Consider the following 8,678-nt stretch of genomic DNA (forward strand, 5'->3'; position numbering starts at 1 on the left):
TACCGCCTGCTCGGTATTCTTGGTCTTGTGTGATTTATGGAAATTTTGGTATTATTTTTCCACTTTGTCGCTTAATAACTCAGTTTTGCTCAACACTTAGCGCTTCGGTTGTTTGGGATTATAGTTAGCGCTCGGTTCGACCTTTCCAACACTGATCTTAGCTTGTCGATCCGTTCCATACAGCCTGAGTTATTCGCGATACCGTGTTTCAACCCATTTCTCAAGTCTCGTTTTGGTCCAACTTTGAACCAGCCATATCACCCTGATGGGTACCTCCGATCTTCTCGCTCTATATTGGCCAAAGTTAGGTCTTGTGGTAACGTACTTATGATTGTTCTACGCCGTGTTCGTAGCTCTTATCGTTCGCCCGCTATTTTCGATCATAAGGTGAATTTTCGCCTCTAAACCACCATTTTTCACCTTTGCCCTCTAATATGACCGACTTGCTCAACACCTAGCGCTTCGCTTGGTAGGACACATAGCTAGCGCTCGTCAAGACCTTTCCAACGCATATCCAAGCTTTCCGATCCGAGCCATACAGCCTGAGCTATAGGCGATACCGTTTTTCCCATTTTCTTGGTCACATGCACTTTAGGGTACCCCTTTTTGCCTTTGACCCTTAATACCTCCTCCGGGTCACTAGTAGGCGCTCAGCTTGGTAGGAAACATAGCTAGAGCAGGCCTTCACCTTTCCAAAACTGCCTCAAGTGTACCGATCCGACATCTAGAACCAAAGTTATGGTCATTCCTATCATGCTCTACTTTCATGGTCAACCTCCACCAAGCACACCTAGGTTGGACCAACTTTCACCAACTCATCTCGAACCCCAAATTTGCTTCGACCTACTAGGTTTCCCTAGTAAAGTGGTCAAAACATCCATTACAACACGACTGGTCTTTCTGGTGGTCGACCTAGGCGACTTTGTTCGACGACCACCACCCCATGGAACTAAAAGACGTCCCTTGATACGGACCACCGATACATTTTCCGGCCTGTCTAAACTACACTCATCGAAATTTTTTTGGGTCCCCACCGTCATACAAGTTTGCCTAGGTCAAGTTTTTCTTCCGGATCGGCCGCGGACCTCACTTTTCATTATCTAGGGAGGCCGTAGGGCCCCAAAAGGGGTTTTTTAAAATTTTCGACACTTTCGACTTTGGTCGGATTTTTTCCGATTTTGGTCCGACCTAGGGACTTGGTGGTCCAAGGAGCCTCGGGACCAAACTTTTTTCTCAGGGGTCCCTACCTCCATACAACTTTGCCTAGGTCAATTTTTTGTTCCAAATCGACCGCGGATTTCACTTTTCAATATCTGGGGCTCGTGTAGAGTCCGAATATGAGGTTTTCTCATTTTTCGACATTTTCGACTTTTTTCGACTTTTTTCGGGTTTTTCGACCTAGGGGTCCGCCGAACAAATTTTGGGTCAAAAATTTTTATTGAACTAGTCGAAAGTACGCAAAAAGATAAGACTTTTTGCCGAAGACACCATGCCCCGGAACCGACTCCTTCCCCTTCAAAATTGGGAACAAACGTGATTTTTGAAACTTTTCCTTAGGGAGCCCAAGACTTAGAAAATTTTCAAATTCTCGATTTTTCGATTGCGAGCTAGCGCTTTGCGGTCTTCGGCAATGTTGTAGATCTCGACGAGATAAGACTTTTTGGTCAAGGGACATTTTGCCCTCCGACCCCTCCTTCCCCCCGCAAATCGCCCCCCAAAGTGCAATTTTTGCATTTTCACCTCTTTGCACGCACTGTTCGGCCCAAATGGCCACTTTCTATGGGTCTGAGCGCTTTGCGGTCTTCGGCAAACTTTTAGAGCGTACCAAGCCCTAATTATAATTCTTCTACACCACCTTCGTACCTCTTCATCCCTGGCCGCTATTCGCGTACCAAGGTAATTTTTGTTCATTTTGTCAACATTTTTCATCTTTGACTGCTTATATCGGCCTTGCCATGAACCGATAGCGCTTCGCTGTGTTCTAACGTAAGTTAGTACTGCTCAATACCTTTCCAAATCATGTCTTAGATTGTCATTTGCTTGCATACAGCCGGAGCTATGAGCGATACCGTAAAAAGTACCGAAACTTGGAAAAATCCTTTGATCGCCCATATCCCCCCTTTGGGGGCCAGATATCGAAAAAAGTTCTGATTCAAAAAGTTGCGCATTAACGTGTTCTAGTTATGCCTAGAACATTTCACTTCGCTAGCTGGCCTGCAACTTAGCCGTAATTGGGATTTTAGGGTGTTCTTGGAGGGCCCATTTCCTGCGACTTGGTATCTTTTGGGCCCAATGTTTCTCTAATATCTCCACGAGTTTTCCAGATAGCTTTCTCATACTTTCAGGGTGCCTAGAGCACCTCAAGACCTTTCCAACGCTATGCCGTTTGCCTCGCTCGGACATCTACAGCCGAAGTTATTCGAGGTACACGGTACCTTACCCTGTTTTCTCAGTACTTGGTCGAAAATTTCGATCAGCCATATGACCGACTTGGACAACCCTGAGCGGGTTGGCCCCATATAACTAAACTTTTGTCTCTTGTAGGCAAACTTATAAATGTTCTACGTCAACTCGCTATCTCGTACCGCCTTGACGGTATACTTGGTCCAAGGGCCATTTCCAGCGACTTGGTCGCAATTTCGCTCTAAGTTTCGCTAATACCTTCGTCCGTGGACATGGTGATTTTTTGTTCGTATTTTTCCTTGATAGTCCCACTCAAGACTATTCCATACCAGACCCAAGCGTCCCGCTAAGTGCCATACAGCCTGAGCAGTAATTCATGAAAGGTACCTCTACCAGTTTTTGCCATACTTGGGTACAAACTTTGTATCGCCCATATCTCCACTTTGGAGGCCAGCCAGCACCTTTGCCCCATATACTTTTTTCTTGGTCATACCATGCACTAAATATAATTGTTCTACGCCAACTTGCTATCTCTTCTCTAACTTGCCGTTATTCTTGGTCCAAGTCCCATTTCATTCGTTTTCGGACCCATTTTGCTATATGTTTCACTAATAGCTTCGGCCATGGACAAGCTGATATTCTGTTTGTATTTTTGCTTGATAGTCCCACTCAAGACCATTCCAAAACACACCGCAACTTGTCGCTCGGTGGCAAACTGACCGAGTTATAATTCATGAAAGATACCTCAACTTGGTACACCATGTGGTCGGCCCAAACCATATACCGACCAAACGACCGACTTGGAGCACCCTGACCGGGTTGCCCCCATATAATGAAAGTTGCGTCTCTACACGCCCAACTTATGAATATTCTACGCCAAGTCGCTATCTCTTACCGGTAAGCCGGTATTCACCTTCCAAGGGTGATTTTGGTCAAGTGCCATTTCCTGCGACTTGGTCCCCGAATTGGACCATCATCACCTAATATCTCCGTGGTCTTTCAACTCAGCCTCATAAAACTTTCAGGGTAGATAGGTCCCCCAAGACCTTTCCAACGGTGAGCCGTTTGCCTCGCTCGGCCATCTACAGCCGAAGTTATTAATGGTACTTGGTACCTTACCCTGTTTTTTCCATACTTGTTCGTACTTGGGTACAAACTTTGGATCGCCCATATCTCCACTTTGGAGGCCAGCCAGCACCTTGGCCCCATATACTTTTTTGTTGGTGATACCATGCACCAAATATAATTGTTCTACGCAAGCTTGCTATCTCTTCTCCAACTTGCGGTTATTTTTGACTCAAGTCCCATTTCCATAGTTTTTGGTACCAATTTGCTCTATGTTTCGCTAATAGCTTCGCCCAAGGACTTTGTGATTTTTTGTTCGCATTTTTCCTAAATAGTCCCACTCAAGACTATTCCAAATCACACCTTAGCTTGTCGCTCAGTGCCATACAGCCAGAGTTTTAATTCATGAAAGGTACATCACCTTGGTACACCACGTGGTCGGTCCAAACCATCAACCAACCATATGACCGACTTCGAGTCGAGCTAGCGGCTAGGCTCAATATAATGAAATGCGTGTCTTGATGCGGGCTACTGACGGTCTGAACAATGTAGCTCGCTAGCTCGTCTCTAAACTTGTGTTTTGGTCGAATATTGGGTGTTCATGTACCACTTCGGGTAACATGGACTTTGGTGCAACTTTACCACTTGTGCACTTAATAACTTCCCGGTCATTCAAGTCTTTGCCTTCATACTTTCAGGGTAGTTAGGTCTCGTCGAGACCTTTCCATACATATGCCAAACTCATCGATCGGACATCTATAGCCCGAGTTATTCGCGGTACACCGTACCTTACCCTGTTTTTTCCTCAATTGGGTACAAACCTTGGAACACCCATATCGCCCCTTTAGAGACTAGCTGGCACGTTGGCCTCATATAATGATAAGTGCACCTCAACTAGGGCTACTGACGGTCAGAACATTTCAACTTGCTAGCTCGGGCCCACACTTGTGTTTTTCTCGAATATATGGTTCAAGTGTGCCACTTTGGGCACTTTTGGACATTTTGTCCCCACACAACTTTCTTGCCTTGGTAGATAGGGTCTTGTGATCTTGTGCAAAAAGATGCACCAAGATAAAGTCTAACTTTCGTTCTTGTACCGCAAAGCGCTATCTCAAACACCCGAGGAGATAGAAAGTGATTATGTTCGGTATATCGGTCTTCCATGGCCTACTATGGTAAACCCCTGCAGGTATGCAACCGAAGGTGCTTGGTACATGTATTTGGTGCAATATCGGTGCAAAGTAGGTGTTTCCTTGATCGGGCTATAACTTTCTTGGTTGATGTTGGATTGCTTTGCGGTCTTCGGGGGATAGTTAGGGAACATGTTGGCCAACATTTCCTTATTCCTCAGCCTGGCCGTACCTCTTACCGTCTAGGCGGTATACATGCTCTAAGTTGGAACTTGTGTTCCTTTGGGTAACTTCTCTGACTTTGACGCTTAATAACTTTCGTTCATATGCAGTCTAAGCTCTGCAACTCTCAGGAAAGCTAGTACTACTCATTTCCTTTCCATATCAGTCTTTGGCTTGTCGATCCGATGTCTACAGCCTTACTTATTCACGTTCTCTGTGAAGGTAGGTTTTTGCCCATTTTCCAGTTCATGTGGTAACATTCCCAGACTTTGCCGGCTTTCTCTTCATGTGGTAACTTGCTTGCTCATGTGGTAACTTGGAAGTGTATTTCTGACAGACCCAATCTGGGACTTAGCCGATTTTTCTCTGCATATTATATGGATCCATCACTAGGCCATCTTGCTTGCTCATGTGGTAACTTGGAAGTGTATTTCTGACAGACCCAATCTGGGACTTAGCCGATTTTTCTCTTCATATCATATGGATCCATCACTAGGCCATCTTGCTTGCTTGTGTGGTAACTTGATAGTGTATGTCTGACAGACCCAATCTGGGACTTAGCCGATTTTTCTCTTCATATCATATGGATCCATCACTAGGCCATCTTGCTTGCTTGTGTGGTAACTTGGAAGTGTATTTCTGACAGACCCAATCTGGGACTTAGCCGATTTTTCTCTTCATATCATATGGATCCATCACTAGGCCATCTTGCTTGCTTGTGTGGTAACTTGGAAGTGTATTTCTGACAGACCCAATCTGGGACTTAGCCGATTTTTCTCTTCATATTATATGGATCCTGGACTTAGCCGATTTTTCTCTTCATATCATATGGATCCATCACTAGGCCATCTTGCTTGCTTGTGTGGTAACTTGGAAGTGTATTTCTGACAGACCCAATCTGGGACTTAGCCGATTTTTCTCTTCATATTATATGGATCCTGGACTTAGCCGATTTTTCTCTTCATATCATATGGATCCATCATTAGGCCATCTTGCTTGCTTGTGTGGTAACTTGATAGTGTATTTCCGACAGACCCAATCTCGGACTTAGCCGATTTTTCTCTTCATATTATATGGTTCCATCACTAGGCCATCTTGCTTGCTTGTGTGGTATCTTGAAAGTGTATGTCTGACAGACCCAATCTCGGACTTAGCCGATTTTTCTCTTCATATAATATGGATCCTGGACTTAGCCTGTTATTAGGTTATTATATATGGATCCTGGACTTAGCCGATTATTAGGTTATTATATATGGATCCTGGACTTAGCCGATTTTTCTCTTCATATAATATGGATCCGGGACTTAGCCGATTATTAGGTTATTATATATGGATCCTGGACTTAGCCGATATTTCTCTTCATATAATATGGATCCGGGACTTAGCCAATTTTTCTCTTCATATAATATGGATCCGGGACTTAGCCGATTTTTCTCTTCATATAATATGGATCCGGGACTTAGCCAATTTTTCTCTTCATGTGGTAACGTATGCCAATCGCTCACAAGTCATGGGATAAGGGTACTTGTGTTCTTCCATCTTCTAAGTCCCGCACGGGGACATCGTGATCGCCCCAAGTCCGGAATAGCGCCAAGTCAAGCCCCACGGTGGCCGTGCAGGACCTGTTAGCGGCGGCCCCACTGACAGCACTAATCCGGACTTAGAAATTATATCTTTCTAATCGAACACCACACACGCAACACCACCATACCACCATCTCCTTGCAAGTACCTAAGTACCCGCAACTCCATGGTGAAGGCAATGTCACTCCATCACCAACCTCTTTGCATTGCAAGCACTTGCGTACCTACAACACTCCGAAGAAGGCAACGGCGCGCGATGCTCGACTCCACACACCTCACCACACCACACCACCGATGGCCAGCCAGCCAGCCAGCCCAGCTAAGGGCTAACCCACCAACCAACCACCAATGGCCTAGGCCAGCCGGATCCCACCTTCAAGTCCAAGCACAGCCAAGTGCAAGTACCGCCAAGTGTTCACCAACCAACCATCACACCAGGTCAGCCGGCCAGTACCCACCTTCAAGTGCCATTACCCTCGGGTGCAAGCCCAATCAAGTGTTAACCAACCAACCCGGCCAAGGCAGCCAACAGGCCGGCACCCTACAGCACCGACCCGCCATCACCACCTCAACCGTTGACCATGCAAGTGGCCTCGGACAACAGGTGACACCCGAAGTACATCCGAAGAACGTATATCAAGTGTTTGCTCACCAAGTCCTCAACCAACCCCAAGTACCCGGAGGTACCCAGAGTGTTGGATCCGCCAACCCGTCCCGGCACTCCAAGTCCTTGCGAACCCAAAGTGTTTGCCCGGTAGGGCCATTGTATCACAACGCTTGCGACCATGCAAGTGGCCTCGAACAAGGTGACAGGGGCATCTTCACCAAGTTCTCAACCAACCCCAAGTACCCGGAGGTACCCAGAGTGTTGGGTCCGCCAACCACTACCAGCACTCCAAGTCCTCGCGAACATAAAGTGTTTGCCCGGTAGGGCCATTAGACCACAACGCTTGCTAACCATGCAAGTGGTCTCGGACAACAGGTGACACCCGAAGTACATCCGGAGAGTGTACAACAAGTGTTTGTTCACCAAGTCCTCAACCAACCCCAAGTACCCGGAGGTACCCAGAGTGTTGGGTCCGCCAACCACTACCAGCACTCTAAGTCCTCGCGAACCCAAAGTGTTTGCCCGGTAGGGCCATTAGACCACAACGCTTGCTAACCATGCAAGTGGTCTCGGACAACAGGCGATACCCGAAGTACATCCGAAGAGTGTATATCAAGTGTTTGTTCACCAAGTCCTCAACCAACCCCAAGTACCCGGAGGTACCCAGAGTGTTGGATCCGCAAACCCGTCCCGGCACTCCAAGTCCTTGCGAACCCAAAGTGTTTGCCCGGTAGGGCCATTGCATCACAACGCTTGCTACCATGCAAGTGGCCTCGGACAACAGGTGACACCCGAAGTACATCCGAAGAGTGTATATCAAGTGTTTGTTCACCAAGTCCTCAACCAACCCCAAGTACCCGGAGGTACCCAGAGTGTTGGATCCGCCAACCCGTCCCGGCACTCCAAGTCCTTGCGAACCCAAAGTGTTTGCCCGGTAGGGCCATTGAATCACAACGCTTGCGACCATGCAAGTGGCCTCGGACAACAGGTGACACCCGAAGTACATCCGAAGAGTGTATATCAAGTGTGTGTTCACCAAGTCCTCAACCAACCCCAAGTACCCGGAGGTACCCAGAGTGTTGGATCCGCCAACCCGTCCCGGCACTCTAAGTCCTTGCGAACCCAAAGTGTTTGCCCGGTTGGGCCATTAGATCACAACGCTTGCTAACCATGCAAGTGGTCTGGAGTATAGGTGATACTGACATACCACCGAGATGGTACATCTAGTATTGGGTCACCAAAACCAAACCAACCCCAAGTATCAACCCGGCATACTCAGAGTGATGGATCCGCCAACCCGTCCCGGCACTCCAAGTCCTTGACGAACCGAAAGTGTTTGCCCGGTAAGGCCATTAGATCACAACGCTTGCTACCCCACGGCGAGCTAAACATGCAAGTGGTCTTAGGCAACAGGTGACACCCGAAATTCATCCGAAGATGGAATATCAAGCGTTTAATCACCAAGCCAGCATCCAAACACCAAGTACCCCGGGAGGACCCGATGCGTTGCGACCATCTCCAAGTTCTTGACGAACCCGCAGTGGGAGGCGGTAAGGCCTCTGGGCCGCAACGCTCGCATGTGTTAACCCGCAAACACCACTGACCGGTCGGTCCACCGCAAGGGTGGGTCCAACTAGTCCACACACGGTATGCCGCATGTGCCCCCCG

This window comes from Anopheles coustani (assembly GCF_943734705.1).
Source record: "Anopheles coustani chromosome X unlocalized genomic scaffold, idAnoCousDA_361_x.2 X_unloc_47, whole genome shotgun sequence".
Lineage (NCBI taxonomy): Eukaryota > Metazoa > Arthropoda > Insecta > Diptera > Culicidae > Anopheles > Anopheles coustani.